General features: G+C 45.2%; 1 long non-coding RNA gene across 1 annotated transcript in view; it reads left to right on the plus strand.

Moving 5' to 3' along the window:
- LOC148117134 (uncharacterized) overlaps nt 1-17,621 on the plus strand; it is a 60,278-nt gene that overhangs the window by 27,637 nt on the left and 15,020 nt on the right. The window lies entirely within an intron of this gene.

A 17,621-nucleotide genomic window follows, 5' to 3' on the forward strand; every position in this document is an offset into this window, starting at 1 on the left:
GATCAAAGACCTCAACCTAAAGTCAGCCACACTGAACCTTATAGAAGAGAAAGTGGGAAGTGCACTTGAACGCCTTGGCACAGGGAATCACTTCCTAAATATAACCCCAGCAGCATGGACACTGAGAGAAACAATTAATAAATGGGACCACCTAAAACTGAAAGACTTGTGAAAAACAAGAGACACGGCCAACAAGACAAAACGGCGGCCTACGGAATGCGAAAAGATCTTCACTAACCCCACTTCAGTAACCCCGGAAGTCTGATCTCCAAAATACACAAAGAAATCAAGAAATCAAACACCAACAGATCACATAATCCAGTAAAAAAAAAAAAAAAATGGAGTACAGACCTAAACAGAAAACTCTCAACAGAGGAATCTAAAATGGCTGAAAGACACTTAAGGAAACGTTCAAGATCCTTAGTCATCAGAGAAATGCAAATCAAAACAAGTCTGAGAGTCCATCTGATACCTGTAAGAATGGCCAAAATCAAAAACACTGATGACAACTTATGCTGGAGAGGTTGGGGGGAAAAGGGAACACTCCTGCATTGCCGGTGGGAATGCAAGCTGGTACAAACCCTTTGGGTGTCAGTGTGGTGATTTCTCAGAAAAGTAGGAAACAACCTTCCTCGAAGACCCAGGAATACCACTTTTGGGTCTATGTCCAAAGGATGCTCAATCGCGTCACAAGGACATGTGCTCAACTATGTTCACAGCAGCTTTGTTTGTCATAGCCAGAACCTGGAAACAACCTAAATGCCCTTCGATCGATCGAAGAATGGATAAGAAAAATGTGGTCCGTTGACACAATGGAGTACTACACCACAGAAAAAAATAACGACATCTTGAATTTTGCAGGAAAATGAATGGAACTAGAAAACATTATTTTGAGTGAGGCAACCCAGACAGACTCAGAAAGACAATGATCCCATGGACTCATTCATAGGTGGTTTTTAAACATAAATCAAAGAAAACCAGCCTACAAACCACAACCCCAGAGAACTTCGACAACCATGCGGACACTAAGCGAGACTTACATAGATCTAATCTACATGGGAAGTAGAAAGTAGAAAAAGACAAGATCTCCTGAGTAAAGTGGGAGCATGGGGACCTTGGGGGAGGGCTGGAGGGGGGAGGGGCGAGGCAGGGAGGGGAGCAGAGAAAGATGGAGAGCTCAATAAATCTCAATAAAAAAAATACTCGGTAGACTGTGACTATATAGAGTTCCCGGAACAAGACACTGTTAGAACTGATGTGCTCAGATCATCTGTGTGGGGCTATGATTTATAAACTTAACATTTTAGCTTCTCAGTTGTTGTATGAGGTGACTACAGATTCAATAAAACCCAATTTGGATCCTTCCTACTGGCGTAGACCAGAGTTTCCCAATGACCAGACTGCAATTCTAGGCAATAACGTCGGCATGATGGGAGTCAGCATGGAGGAGTTGGGGGGGAGGGGTGATTAAAAGTTTGGGACTCGGCCGGGCGGTGGTGGCGCACGCCTTTAATCCCAGCACTCGGGAGGCAGAGGCAGGTGGATCTTTGTGAGTTCGAGGCCAGCCTGGTCTACAAGAGCTAGTTCCAGGACAGGCTCCAAAGCCACAGAGAAACCCTGACTCGAAAAATAAAAAATAAAAAAATTAAAAAAATAAAAAAAAAAAAAAGTTTGGGACTCTTGGGTAAACTGAAGACTCATTTGGGCACCAGAAACCTTAACAGATAATCTCACACATTTGAGCCACATACTTCCCTTAAAGTAGGTGGGTAGGTTGTTTCCCCTACCTACTTGGGTTAGGGTCTGTCTGGGAATCCGTGATCAAGGAAAGCCAATGCAAAATCCCCAGGGCAGGGTTTGAAACCACAGAGAGAGGACGGCGTGTCGCTTACTGTTCTGCTCAGCCAGCTTTCCTCTAAGGCCCAAGCTCACATGCCCAGGGATGGCACTACTTAACTACCTCCTAAATCAATCGGCAAACATGCTAGTGTCAGTGGTGTCACGTTCAGAGTATGATTTGGCTTTCGAGTATGATTTCTTTCTTGGTTCTGTCGCCGGAAATCCTGCTTCTCTGACCCCCAGAGACACAGCCAATAAACCCTCTTGCTTTGAAAGCCAAAGGATGAATCTAGATGCTGCTGTTGTGGACGACGAAGACCAAAGAGAAGTTATCCCAGTTCCTCCCGTTTTTTTTTTTTTCCCCACCACAGGCTACACGGAATAAGCAATACTCTTGGAAGCAGGTGTGTGTGGACCATCCCGGCCCAGTCAGAAAAAGGCTCAGCTGCACCGCCGAGCCTGGCACTCTCTGACAAACAACAGCTAAAGCTTTAACTCAGGAAACAGATGTATGTTCTGGCCTAAGACCCTTTGCTGGGCCCTAAGGGAGACTGACATGCCTCAGTCGATAAGAGTTCTTGTTGCTACCTCAGGTAGATCACAACTTCCTGTCACTCTAGCTCCAGTGGATCTGCTACTCTCTTCTGTCCTCCTCAGAACATGTACACACATACCACAATTTTTATAGACACACTCTTATACTAAAATAACAAGAATCTTCACCCGTTAAATCATTTAAGTAAAATCTCCACTGTAGGGAAAAAAAGAAAAACAGAAATATAAGCGTCAGGGTTTTAAGGTTTTAGAATGTGTTTTCAAAATTAGAATATTCTGCTCCAATCAGCGGTTGATTGAAAATGAGACTGCGTCATAAGAAAGTAGACTGGAGAAAGTTAATTCAGAAGTGCTGCATCTCCAGAGTGGCAGGGGCATCAGAGCTGCTGTGCTTTTACATAGAGTGAACGCAAGGGATGATGGATGCACTTGTGTGTTCCTAACAATAGAGAATGCGTCGTAAGGATTTCATTTTAAAGTTGACCGCTTTAGAATGAGACTTAATGAGAAGCTAGCATGCCATCTTCTCAAAAATAACTCACCATTCACCTTATCCTCTATCTCATCCCAACACAGTCTCCACCAGCATTAGACTACCTAACTTAATGACCTCCAACCCTGTAGGATGTTTTGGGTCAAGTTTTGTCTGAGTTTTTTTAAAAAAAAAAAAATTGCCGGGCACTCCACTTGTGAGTTTGAGGCCAGCCTGGTCTCCAAGAGCTAGTTCCAGGACAGGCACCAAAAGCTACAGAACAACCCTGTCTCGAAAATCAAAAAGAAAAAAAAAAGTGTGTGCTGTTCTAGTAAATGCCCTTTCCCTCTGAGCACGGCCCCTCCACACAGCTCTGACGATGCGGGAAGATGCAGAGAGCCCAGCTGGTAGGTACCTCAGCCTGATATGGCTACCTCCGTGCATTTGCAGCAGCTGTTCTGGGGCTGAGGGGTAGCTATTCATCTCTTGCCACTCAGAGTCAAATTCCCTTCAGTTTAGCCTTCCCTAGGTGCTTGTTCACTTCAGAGGACTCAACCCTCATCCTCCGTATCATCCTGGCCTAATTTTTCAGATGACTGAGTATGAATATCCGTTCAGGAGAAGAAGGTCCATTCATGAAAAAAGTGTGTGTTCAGCCAACTCCCCATGGGTGGAGGGAGTCGTGAAAAGATTTTAATGAAGCAGAGAGAGAGAGAGAGAGAAATTTCTGGTTTTGGAAAGAGGAGATACTGAATGGCTTCCTCTGTGTCACAGTTCAGACTTCTGGAAAGGAAACCTCAGCTTGCACTCAGTCAGTTCAGGGAGAAATAGTTGCAAGGAGATAAAAAGCCCATGCCTCATGACATCAGCAGTCCCTTCTCTGGAAATTCTACCATATCCCGGGGAGCTCTCAGAATCTTGTGATGTCACTTGTGTCCTAGAAACGCCAACGGCCCTCAAGACACACTCTTTCAGTGCCTGTAAGACTCCTCGCTTCTAGACATGTCGTCTAGACTGATGAGTTTACTTGGGAGAGAGAACGGAGATCATGAGGAGGCCAGAGTGAGGAAGAAGAAAGCTGGCCCCAGATCTCACAGGGAACCATGGAGAAATCAGTGGTCCTGGGAAGACAAAGTGAGTTAGTTCCCCACTAGCAGGGACTAGAGAGATTGCTGGATGTGATGGCCTTGAGCCTTCCAGGGCTAGGGTTCAGGAACTGGGGGGGGCAGTTTCTGGGATGTTTCTCTGCGTCCCTAAAGGGCCAACGCACATCCAAGATGCATGATAGTTGATTTGACAAAGTCAGGAATTGACAAGCATGTAGCCTTTTGCTGGAGACGCTCTTCATTCACACTGAATGTGGAAGGGATCAGTGAGATTTCAATACCGGCACTGCACATCACCCCCCCCCCCAGCTCCTTTTTGTTGTGTACCAGTCATAATAGGAAAAGGGGAGTCATGCTCCGCCAAAGCCTGATTTTACCACGCTTTCTATCACAGCCATTATTAGCAGGGTTGAAGCATCAACCTAAGGTTTCTGGCATCCCAGTTATGAATGACACCCTGGTCTCCAGTTCAGTCTGAGAGCTCTTTAGAGCCAATGGATGAGAGAGTGGGACGAGATTGCAATTTTTTTTCTTGCTTCTTCTTTTTTCTTTTTCCTTTCTTTTCTTTTTCTGTGTTGTTTTATTTTGTTTTTCAAGAAAGGGTTTCTCTGTGTATCTTGGGCTGTCCTAAAACTCACTCTGTAAATCATGCTATCCTTGAACTCACAGAGATCTGTCTGCCTCTGCCTCCCTGAGTGCTGGGATGAAAGGCATGCACCCACCACCACACACCACAGCCCGGCTGAGACTGCAATTTCTGTGAGAGGATTTCATATCTGTGAGTGGTTTTCATATCTGTGAGTTTAAGGAAAGCCCTTCATCCTTCCTTAAACTTGAGTGCAGGAATAATCCATCTCTCACTCTTCATGGGAGTGAGTGTCTGCTCTTGCATTGAGGGCTCCCCTGGGTGAACCCCAGTTCTCAGCATCTCTAGCCCAACCTGTCACACGTTGATCACACATTTGAAAACTTGGGAGTAATTTTCATCAACTATGGGACTCACTTTGTTCTGACAGGACACACACTCACAATCTCTCATCACACACACATAGTGTAACAACTTTGTGGTTCCTCCATCATGTGCTTACTGCTGTCAGGGAACTGAAAGCCCACCAGCCAGCCTGCACCATCTTTCCTTGTTTCTCGGTTTGTTTATATATTCTCTCTCTCTCTCTGTTTATTTAAAAAAATATTTATTTTTATCTTATGTGCATTTGTGTTTTGATCATGGCTCTCCGGTCCCTGGAACTGAGATTACAGACAGCTGTGAGCTGCCATGTGGATGTGGATACTGGGAATTGAACCCAGGTCCTCTGGAAGAGCAGTCAGTGTTTAACCAGGAAACTATCTCTGCAGCCCGACATGGAGCGTCTCTCTACATAGTCCTGCCTGGAAAACATGACCTTCAGAGTTCACAGAGTTCACTTTGCCCCCTGAGTAAAGGTGTTGTGCTTTCTTTTAATGTATAGTTTGTTTTGTGTGTGTGTGTGTGTGTGTGTGTGTGTGTGAGAGAGAGAGAGAGAGAGAGAGAGAGAGAGAGAGAGAGAGAGAGAAAGTTCCATTATGAAATCAAAAGTCAATCAACAACAGTGAACTTTTTATTTATTGTTTGTTTGTTCATAGTTTATTTATTTATTGACAGTCAGTCCAGAATGATCCTTGCGAAAAGATATCCATCATGACTGACTTTCCCTTTCAGGAGGGAGCTTTCTGGTAAACTATGAAGCCACAGTTTCTAGTGCCTGCTTCCCACAAGTCCTTTTCCCAAGGTCAGGCATTCTCTTTTGAGGAACTCTCAGGTCCTGACATTAACATATGACCGGCGGCTATTGTCAAGGCCAACGCTGTGGCTACACTTACTCCTCAGCCCCTCCCTGACCTGACCTGAGAAGCCACACCCCATGCCAGTTCACAGGCCTCCCTCTCTTCATCTAAGTAACTAAACAGCATAAAATGTGGAATCTCTTCTCAATAAAATGCTGCTGGCAGCCATAAGATGAATTCCTTCTCAGATCTTGTCCTTACAACCTCTTCGGGTCACCCACCCAAGGCAGGAGTCAGGAGGTCGCTGTCCAGCAGGGTCGACTTCTTTCCAAGTTGCAGTCAGTCTGATCTCTGGGCAAAGAGAAAAGAAAGCAATTGCTTTCTACTGGAACAGTTTTAATCGTATTCTAATGAATTAATAGTCAGCTATTCCCAGCCTTATTTACCATTGGATGACCAGCGGGCGCCTTCCTCTCACCACACTAGCTCCCTTGTCTCCCGGCCCCATCTGTACATGTCACGCACAGAAGGGGAAATAAATAGATGAGCAAACAAGTAGATTTCTTGAAAAAGTAAGGAACTGGGGCTGGAGAGATGGCTCAGAGGTTAAGAGCTTCTGAGTTTGATCTGGTGATCTCTTCTGGCCTGCAGACATATATACAGAATAACTAAATAGATAGATAGATAGATAGACAGACAGACCGACAGACAGACAGACAGACAGACAGACAGACAGCTAAATGGATGAATGGATGGATGAATGAATGAGTGAATACATAAATAAAAAATGAAACAATTCACAGAATTCACCTGTCATAACAATTCACAAAACCTCTCCAACACCCGGAAGTTGTTACATGACTCGTGGAAGGTCTGTGATAAGAAATCTTTGTGTGTGCCCCAAATTTGAAGATATTGGCTATCCTGTAAATAGATCCCTCGTTTCGGTCAATTCTGTCTGTCTGTCCACCCTGGGGGAGTATTTTGTGACGTTCACGCAGAAAGGCAGGGGAATTGCGAGTGATGTAGCACTTTCGTTCTTAGTCATTAGATGTGACTTTGCAGTAGTCCTTGGACCTTAAAGAGGTTGCTGCTGTGTGTGTTCCTTTGCACCTAATGAAATAGTGTGGCAGTTACCTACCTACTCGTTCAGTACAAATAGTCTATACTGTCAACTGACTACACGATGGCAGTGCCTGGGATTCTCTGTAGGCAAATGCAGTTCAGACTTGCTCAGTACTACCAAGTTTGAAACAGGTCATGAGGGAAGCTCTCCCAGCATGAGACAAGTTGGGCAACAGAAACCTTAACAGATGATCTCATGCATTGAGCCAAATACTTCCCTCGTTAAAGTAGGTAGGTAGGTAGGTTGTCTCCCCCATCCCCAATTCTGTTTCGGGGGTTAAGGTCTGTCTGAGAATCCGTGATCAAGGAAAGCCAATGCAAAATCCCCAGGGCAGGGTTTGAAACCACAGAGAGAGGACGGCGTGTCGCTTACTGTTCTGCTCAGCCAGCTTTCCTCTATGGCCCAAGCTCACATGCCCAGGGATGGCACTAACTTACCACCTTCCAGAGGAGTGAAACCTCCTAAATCAGTTAGCCACATGCTAGTGTCAGTGGAGTCACATCCGGAGTATGATTTGGCTTTCGAGTATGGCTTCTTCCTTGGTTCTGTCGCCTGAAATCCTGCTTCTCTGACCCCCAGAGACATAGCCAATAAACCCTCTTGCTTTGAAAGCCAGAGGGTGAATCTAGATGCTGCTGTTGTTTACAATGAAGACCAAAGGGATGCCATCCCAGTTCCTCCCGTTTTTTCCCACCACAGGCTACACGGAATAAGCAATACTCTTGGAAGCAGGTGTGGACCATCCCGGCCCAGTAAGAAAAAGGCTCAGCTGCACCGCCGATCTTTAACTAAAAAAATCTTTTAAAAAGATTTAAAGCTAAATCTTTAACTCAAGAAACAGATGTATGTTCTGGCCTAAGACCCTTTGCTGGGCCCTAAGGGAGACTGATATGCCTCAGTCGATAAGAGTTCTTGTTCCTTCCTTCATTCCCTAGCAGCTAGCTACCTCAGGTACACTCTTCTACTAAAATCTATACAAGAATCTTCACCTGTTACATCATTTAAGTAAAATTACCACTGTAGGGAAAAAGAAAGCCAGAAATATAAGCGTCATGGTTTTAAGGTTATAAAATGTGTTTTAAAAAATGTAATATTCTGCTCCAATCAGCGGTTGTTCTAAATGTTGATTAAAAATGAGACTGCATCATAATGAAGCAGACTGGGGAAAGTTACTTCAGAAGTGTTGCATCCCCAGAGTGACAGGGGCATCAGAGTTGCCGTTCTATCTATCTATCTATCTATCTATCTATCTATCTATCTATCTATCTATCTATCTATCTATCTATTTATTGCGTATACAACAGTCTGCTTCCATGCATGCCCACAGAGCAGAAAAGGGCACCAGATCTCTTTCTTTCTTTCTTTCTTTCTTTCTTTCTTTCTTTCTTTCTTTCTTCCTTTCTGGAAGAGCAGCCAGGGCTCCTGACCTCGCAGCCATCTCTCCAGTCCCACTGCTGTGCCTTTACAGATGGCAAAAACAAGGAATGATGCACTGTGTGTTCCTAACAATAGAGAATGCATCGTAAGGATTTCATTTTAAAGTTGACCGCTTTAGAATGAGACTTAATGAGAAGCTAGCATGGAATCCTCTCAAAAATAATTCACCATCCACCTTATCTCAGCCCAACACAGTCTCCACCAGCATTAGACTAACTAACTTAATGACCTCCAACCCTGTAGGATGTTTTGGGTCAAGTTTTGTCTGAGTTTTTTTTAAAAAAAAAATTGCCAGGCGGTGGTGGCTCACACCTTGAATCCCAGCACTCCACTTGTGAGTTTGAGGCCAGTCTGATCTCCAAGAGCTAGTTCCAGGACAGGCACCAAAAGCTACAGAGCAACCCTGTCTCGAAAATCAAAAAAAAAATGTGTGCTGTTCTAGAAAATGCCCTTTCCCTCTGAACACGGCCCCTCCACACAGCTCTGACGCTGCGGGAAGATGCAGAGAGCCCAGTTGGTCCCTCGGCCTGATATGTCTGCCTCCGTGCATTTGCAACAGCTGTTCTGGGGCTGAGGGGTAGCTATTCATCTCTTGCCACTCAGAGTCAAATTCCCTTCAGTTTAGCCTTCCCTAGGTGCTTGTTCACTTCAGAGGACTCAGCCCTCATCCTCCGTATCATCCTGGCCTAATTTTTCAGATGACTGAGTATGAATATCCGTTCAGGAGAAGAAGGTCCATTCATGAAAAAAGTGTGCGTTCAACTAACTCCCCATGGGTGGAGGGAGTCGTGAAAAGATTTTCATGAAGCAGAGAGAGAGAAATTTCTGGTTTCGGAAAGAGGAGATACTGAATGGCTTCCTCTGTGTCATGGGACAGACTCCTGGAAAGCAAACCTCAGCTTGCACTCAGTCAGTTCAGGGAGAAAGAGTTGCAAGGAGGTAAAAGCCCATGCCTGATGACATCGTCAGTCCCTTCTCTGGAAATTCTACCGTATCCCGGAGAGCTCTCAGAATCTTGTGATGTCACCTGTGTCCTAGAAATGCCAACGGCCCTCAAGACACACTCTTTCAATATCTGTAAGACTCCTCGCTTCTAGACATGTCGTCTAGACTGATGAGTTTACTTGGGAGAGAGAACGGAGATCGTGAGGAGGCCAGAGTGAGGGAAGAAGAAAGCTGGCCCCAGATCTCACAGGGAACCATGGAGAAATCAGTGGTCCTGGGAAGACAAAATGAGTTAGTTCCCCACTAGCAGGGACTAGAGAGATTGCTGGATGTGGTGGTCTTGAGCCTTCCAGGGCTAGGGTTCAGGAACTGGGGGTTTTCTGGGATGTTTCTCTGCGTCCCTAAAGGGCCAACGCACATCAAAGATGCACAGTAGTTGATTGGACAAAGTCAGGAATTGACAAGCATGTAGCCTTTTGCTGGAGATGCTCTTCACACTGAGTGTGGAAGGGATCAGTGAGATTTCAATACCAGCACTGCACATCGCCCCCCCCCCCCCGAACTCCTTTTTGTTGTGTACCAGTCATAATAGGAAACGGGGAGTTGTGCTCCGCCCAAGCCTTGTTTTACCATGCTTTCTATCACAGCCATTATTAGCAGGGTTGAAGCATCAACCTAAGGTTTCTGGCATCCCAGTTATGAATGACACCCTGGTCTTCAGTCCAGTCTGAGAGCTCTTTAGAGCCAATGGATGGAGAGTGGGACGAGATTGCAATTTTTTCTTGCTTCTTCTTCTTTTCTCTTTTTCCTTTCTTTTCTTTTATGTGTTGTTTTGTTTTGTTTTTCAAGAAAGGGTTTCTCTGTGTATCTTGGGCTGTCCTAAAACTCACTCTGTAAATCATGCTATCCTTGAACTCACAGAGATCTGTCTGCCTCTGCCTCCCTGAGTGCTGGGATGAAAGGCATGCCCCCACCACCACACACCACAGCCCGGCTGAGACTGCAATTTCTGTGAGTGGATTTCCTATCTGTGAGTGGTTTTCATATCTGTGAGTTTAAGGAAAGCCCTTCATCCTTCCTTAAACTTGAGTGCAGGAATAATCCATCCCTCACTCTTCATGGGAGCGAGTGTCTGCTCTTGCATTGAGGGCTCCCCTGGGTGAACCCCAGTTCTCAGCATCTCTAGCCCAACCTGTCACACGTTGATCACACATTTGAAAACTTGGGAGTAATTTTCATCAACTATGGGACTCACTTTGTTCTGATAGGACACACACTCACAATCTCTCATCACACACACATAGTGTAACAACTTTGTGGTTCCTCCATCATGTGCTTATTGTTGTCAGGGAACTGAAAGCCCACCAGCCAGCCTGCACCATCTTTCCTTGTTTCTCGGTTTGTTTATATATTCTCTCTCTCTCTCTCTCTCTCTCTCTCTCTCTCTCTCTCTCTCTTTATTTAAAAAAATATTTATTTTTATCTTATGTGCATTTGTGTTTTGATCATGGCTCTCAGGTCCCTGGAACTGGGATTACAGACAGCTGTGAGCTGCCATGTGGACATGTGGATGTGGATACCGGGAATTGAACCCAGGTCCTCTGGAAGAGCAGTCAGTGTTTAACTGGGAAACTATCTCTGCAGCCCAACATGGAGAGTCTACATAGTCCTGCCTGGAAAACATGACCTTCAGAGTTCACAGAGTTCACTTTGCCCCCTGAGTAAAGGTGTTGTGCTTCCTTTTAATGTATAGCTTGTTTGTGTGTGTGTGTGTGTGTGTGTGTGTGTGTGTGTGTGTGTGTGAGAGAGAGAGAGAGAGAGAGAGAGAGAGAGAGAGAGAGAAAGTTTCATTATGAAATCAAAAGTCAATCAACGACAGTGAACTTTTTATTTATTGTTTGTTTGTTCATAGTTTATTTATTTATTGACAGTCAGTCCAGAATGATCCTTGCGAAAAGATATCCATCATGACTTTCCCTTTCAGGAGGGAGCTCTCTGGTAAACTATGAAGCCACAGTTTCTCAAGTGCCTGCTTCCCACAAGTCCTTTTCCCAAGGTCAGGCATTCTCTTTTGAGGAACTCTCAGGTTCTGACATTAACATATGACTGGCGGCTATTGTCAAGGCCAACACTGTGGCTACACTCACTCCTCAGCCCTTCCCTGACCCGACCTGACCTGACTTGAGAAGCCACACCCCATGCCAGTCACAAGCCCCTCTTCATCTAAGTAACTAAACAGCATAAAATGTGGAATCTCTTCTCAATAAAATGCTGCTGCTGGCAGCCATTCGATGAATTCATTCTCAGATCTTGTCTTTACAACCTCTTTGGGTCACCCACCCAAAGCAGGAGTCAGGAGGTGGCTGTCCAGCAGGGTCGACTTCTTTCCAAGTTGCAGTCAGTCTGATCTCTGGGCAAAGAGAAAAGAAAGCAATTGCTTTCTACTGGAACAGTTTTAATCGTATTCTAATGAATTAATAGTCAGCTATTCCCAGCCTTATTTACCACTGGATGACCAGCGGGCACCTTCCTCTCACCACACTAGCCCCCTTGTCTCCCGGCCCCATCTGTACATGTCACGCACAGAAGGGGAAATAAAGAGATGAGAAAACAAGTAGACTTCTTGAAAAAGTAAGGAACTGGGGCCGGAGAGATGGCTCAGAGGTTAAGAGTATGTCCAGAGCTTCTGAGTTTGATCTGGTGATCTCTTCTGGCCTGCAGACATATATACAGAATAACTAATTAGATAGATAGATAGATAGATAGATAGATAGATAGATAGATAGATAGATAGATAGACAGACAGACAGCTAAATGGATGAATGGATGGATGAATGAATGAGTGAATACATAAATAAAAAATGAAACAATTCACAGAATTAACCTGTCATAACAATTCGCAAAACCTCTCCAACACCCGGAAGTTGTTACATGACTCGTGGAAGGTCTGTGATAAGAAATCTTTGCGTGTGCTCCAAATTTGAAGATATTGGCTATCCTGTAAATAGATCCCTCGTTTCGGTCAATTCTGTCTGTCTGTCCACCCTGGGGGAGTATTTTGTGACGTTCACGCAGAAAGGCAGGGGAATTGCGAGTGATGTAGCACTTTTGTTCTCAGTCATTAGATGTAACTTTGCAGTAGTCCTTGGACCTTAAAGAGGTTGCTGCTGTGTGTGTTCCTTTGCACCTAATGAAATAGTGTGGCAGTTACCTACCTACTCGTTCAGTACAAATAGTCTATATTGTCAACTGACTACACGATGGCAGTGCCTGGGATTCTCTGTAGGCAAATGCAGTTCAGACTTGCTCAGTACTACCAAGTTTGAAACAGGTCATGAGGGAAGCTCTCCCAGCATGAGACAAGTTGGGCCACAGAAACCTTAACAGACGATCTCATGCATTGAGCCAAATACTTCCCTCGTTAAAGTAGGTAGGTAGGTTGTCTCCCCCATCCCCAATTCTGTTTCGGGATTAAGGTCTGTCTGAGAATCCACGATCAAGGAAAGCCAATGCAAAATCCCCAGGACAGGGTTTGAAACCACAGAGAGAGGACGGCGTGTCGCTTACTGTTCTGCTCAGCCAGCTTTCCTCTATGGCCCAAGCTCACATGCCCAGGGATGGCACTACTTACCACCTTCCAGAGGAGTGAAACCTCCTAAATCAGTTAGCCACATGCTAGTGTCAGCGGAGTCACGTCCGGAGTATGATTTGGCTTTCGAGTATGACTTCTTCCTTGGTTCTGTCACCCGAAATCCTACTGCTCTGACCCCCAGAGACACAGCCAATAAACCCTCTTGCTTTGAAAGCCAAAGGGTGAATCTAGATGCTGCTGTTGTTGACAACGAAGACCAAAGGGAAGTCATCCCAGTTCCTCCCGTTTTTTTTCCCACCACAGGCTACACGGAATAAGCAATACTCTTGGAAGCAGGTGTGGACCATCCCGGCCCAGTAAGAAAAAGGCTCAGCTGCACCGCAGAGCCTGGCACTCTCAGACAAACAACAGCTAAAGCTTTAACTCAGGAAACAGATGTATGTTCTGGCCTAAGACCCTTTACTGGGCCCTAAGGGAGACTGGCATGCCTCAGTCGATAAGAGTTCTTGTTCCTTCCTTCACTCCCTAGCAGCTAGCTACCTCAGGTACACTCTTCTACTAAAATCTATACAAGAATCTTCACCTGTTACATCATTTAAGTAAAATGACCACTTGTAGGGAAAAAAGAAAGCCAGAAATATAAGCGTCATGGTTTTAAGGTTTTAAAATGTGTTTTAAAAATTGTAAAATTCTGCTCCAATCAGCGGTTGTTCTAAATGTTGATTAAAAATGAGACTGCATCATAATGAAGTAGACTGGGGAAAGTTACTTCAGAAGTGTTGCATCCCCAGAGTGACAGGGGCATCAGAGCTGCCGTGCTATCTATCTATCTATCTATCTATCTATCTATCTATCTATCTATCTATCTATCTATCTATCTATCTATCTATCTATCTATCTATCTATCTATCTATCTATCTATCTATCTATCTATTTATTGCATATACAACGGTCTGCTTCCATGCATGCCCACAGAGCAGAAAAGGGCACCAGATCTCTTTCTTTCTTTCTTTCTTTCTTTCTTTCTTTCTTTCTTTCTTTCTTCCTTTCTGGAAGAGCAGCCAGGGCTCCTGACCTCTCAGCCATCTCTCCAGTCCCACTGCTGTGCCTTTACAGATGGCAAAAACAAGGAATGATGCACTGTGTGTTCCGAACAATAGAGAATGCATTGTAAGGATTTCATTTTAAAGTTGACCGCTTTAGAATGAGACTTAATGAGGAGCTAGCACGGAATCCTCTCAAAAATAATTCACCATCCACCTTATCTCAGCCCAACACAGTCTCCACCAGCATTAGACTAACTTAATGACCTCCAACCCTGTAGGATGTTTTGGGTCAAGTTTTGTCTGAGTTTTTTAAAAAAGAAAAATTGCCAGGCGGTGGTGGCTCACACCTTGAATCCCAGCACTCCACTTGTGAGTTTGAGGCCAGCCTGGTCTCCAAGAGCTAGTTCCAGGACAGGCACCAAAAGCTACAGAACAACCCTGTCTCGAAAATCAAAAAGAAAAAAAAAAATGTGTGCTGTTCTAGAAAATGCCCTTTCCCTCTGAGCACGGCCCCTCCACACAGCTCTGACGCTGCGGGAAGATGCAGAGAGCCCAGTTGGTCCCTCAGCCTGATATGTCTGCCTCCTCCGTGCATTTGCAGCAGCTCTTCTGAAGCTGAGGGGCAGCTATACATCTCTTGCCACTCAGAGTCAAATTCCCTTCAGTTTAGCCTTCCCTAGGTGCTTGTTCACTTCAGAGGACTCAGCCCTCATCTTCCGTATCATCCTGGCCTAATTTTTCAGATGACTGAGTATGAATATCCGTTCAGGAGAAGAAGGTCCATTCATGAAAAAAGTGTGCGTTCAACTAACTCCCCATGGGTGGAGGGAGTCGTGAAAAGATTTTCATGAAGCAGAGAGAGAGAGAGAGAAATTTCTGGTTTCGGAAAGAGGAGATACTGAATGGCTTCCCCTCTGTGTCACGGGACAGACTCCTGGAAAGCAAACCTCAGCTTGCACTCAGTCAGTTCAGGGAGAAATAGTTGCAAGGAGGTAAAGGCCCATGCCTCATGACATCAGCAGTCCCTTCTCTGGAAATTCTACCGTATCCCGGAGAGCTCTCAGAATCTTGTGATGTCACTTGTGTCCTAGAAACGCCAACAGCCCTCAAGACATACTCTTTCAGTACCTGTAAGACTCCTCGCTTCTAGACATGTCGTCTAGACTGATGAGTCTACTTGGGAGAGAGAACGGAGATCGTGAGGAGGCCAGAGTGAGGAAGAAGAAAGCTGGCCCCAGATCTCACAGGGAACCATGGAGAAATCAGTGGTCCTGGGAAGACAAAGTGAGTTAGTTCCCCACTAGCAGGGACTAGAGAGATTGCTGGATGTGATGGCCTTGAGCCTTCCAGGGCTAGGGTTCAGGAACTGGGGGGGGGGGCAGTTTCTGGGATGTTTCTCTGCGTCCCTAAAGGGCCAACGCACATCCAAGATGCACGGTAGTTGATTGTACAAAGTCAGGAATTGACAAGCATGTAGCCTTTTGCTAGAGATGCTCTTCATTCACGCTGAGTGCCGAAGGGGTCAGTGAGATTTCAATACCAGCGCTGCTTATCGCCCCCCCCCCCACACACACTCCTTTTTGTTGTGTACCAGTCATACTAGAAAAAGGGAGAGTGAGTCGTGCTCCGCCAAAGCCTGATTTTACCATGCTTTCTATCACAGCCATTAGCAGGGTTGAGGCATCAACCTAAGGTTTCTGGCTTTCCAGTTATGAATGACACCCTGGTCTCCGGGTTCAACCTGAGAACTATTTAGAGACAGTGGGTGAGAGAGTGGGAAGAGACTGCAGTTGTTTTCTTTTTTCCTCTTCTTTTGTCTTTTTCCTTTCTTTTCTTTTTTTTTTTCGTGTGGTTTTGTTTTGTTTTTGAAGAAAGGGTTTCTCTGTGTATCTTGGGCCATCCTAAAACTCACTCTGTAAACCAGGCCATCCTTGAACTCAGAGAGATCTGCCTGCCTCTGCCTCCCCGAGTGCTGGGATGAAAGGCACGCCCCCACCACCACACACAGCCTGGCTGAGAACGCTCCGGGTGTCCTGGGCCGTTAGTAAGTGAGGATGGCTTTGTGTGTGTTGTGAATCTTTATGATGAATCTTTATGTCCTATGCTTCAATGACATGCGTCTGAAGCATCAAGCAAGCGAGTTTGGCACCCACCCCTATACTACCAGGCTTCTTCTGAGAGCACATGGCTGAGGTCTCTGAATAAGGCTTAGAAAGCTTTGCCCTGGAAAGCAGGTAACGTCTGAGAGACACACACTCTAGAAAGAAGGGAGGATCGACTAATACCCACAGAGGGGGAGACTCAAGTCAGAACCCGCTCGGACAAAGTCTCATCTTTCAGTCACTTCCCGAGCCAAGGAAGAAAGGAAGGACCACAAAGATCTCTCCTTTTGTGTCCTTTGCACACTCTTCTCTCGCTCCGATGGACATTGTGATTCAAGTGGGCCTCGTCCCCCTTTTCCAAGGCATGTTCATTGTGGCTCTAGATCAAGGAATCTGATTTTTGTCGTGTGGCATACTCTATCTCCTCGTTATCTATGACTGAGAATTTTGATGTCTCACAAGTTCATCACACATTTGCAAACTTAGGAAGACCGAAATGAATTCTGCTGAAGTTTTGGGGTAATTTTTATGAACTACGGGACTCACTTTGTTCCGACAGGACACGCACTCACAATCTCTCATCACACCCACATAGTGGAACAACTTTGCGGTTCCTCCATCATGTGCTTATCGCTGTCAGGGAACTGAAAGCCCACCAACCAGCCACCAGCACCGTCTTTCCTTGTTTCTCAGTTTGTTCGTATATCGACATGAAGCATCTCTCTCTCTCTCTCTCTCTCTCTCTCTCTCTCTCTCTCTCTCTCCCCCCCCCCCCTTGGAACTAGGATTCCAGACAGCTATGAGCTGCCATGTGAATAGAACCTGGGTCCTCTGGAAGAGCAGACAGTGCAGTCATTGCTGAACCGCTAAGCTATCTCTCCAGCCTGACATAGCCTTTAGGTACATAGCCCTGCCTGGAAAACATGAGTTTCAGAGTGCACTCTGTCCCCTGAATAAAGTTGTAGGAAATAGTGTCTATTTATCGTTTTTATTCTATTTATTGTTTTGTGGGTTTTTTTTTTTTTTTGGACAGGGTTTCTCTGAATCTGGAACATGTCCTGGAACTTGTTCTTGTAGACCAGGCTGGCAGCCTCAAACTCTGCCTCCTGAATGCTGGGAATAAAGAGGCCTGTATTTAATTAAATTAAATACAAATTAATTTAAAATTTCACTCAAGTGTTTATGTATGTGTGTGTGTGTGTGTGTGTGTGAGAGAGAGAGAGAGAGAGAGAGAGAGAGAGAGAGAGAGAGAGAAAGTTTCATTATGAAATCAAAAATCAATCAACAACAGTGAGCTTTTTCTTTATTTGTTTCCTTACTTTATTTCTTCATTGACTTACATTGGAAGTTAGTCAGTACAGAATGATCAGAATGGTAGGGTATCCTTGGGAAAAGAGTAAGAAGATATCGTGAAAGTGTATCATGAAAGTAAGAAGATATCATGAAGATATGTCGAAAGTCCCTTTCGAGAGGGAGCTTTCCGAGTCGTGTCCCCGTCCCCCCCCCCCCCCCGTCCATCCCCCCCCCCTCGTGCCTGCTTTCCAAAAGTCCTTTCCCCAAGGTCAGACATTTTTTAGATAAGCAAGGGTCTCCATTCAACCCCTTTTGAGGAACTTCAGGCCCTGACATTAACATAT

The sequence above is a fragment of the Myodes glareolus genome, unplaced genomic scaffold, assembly GCF_982192425.1.
Source record: "Myodes glareolus unplaced genomic scaffold, mMyoGla1.1 HAP1_SCAFFOLD_49, whole genome shotgun sequence".
Lineage (NCBI taxonomy): Eukaryota > Metazoa > Chordata > Mammalia > Rodentia > Cricetidae > Myodes > Myodes glareolus.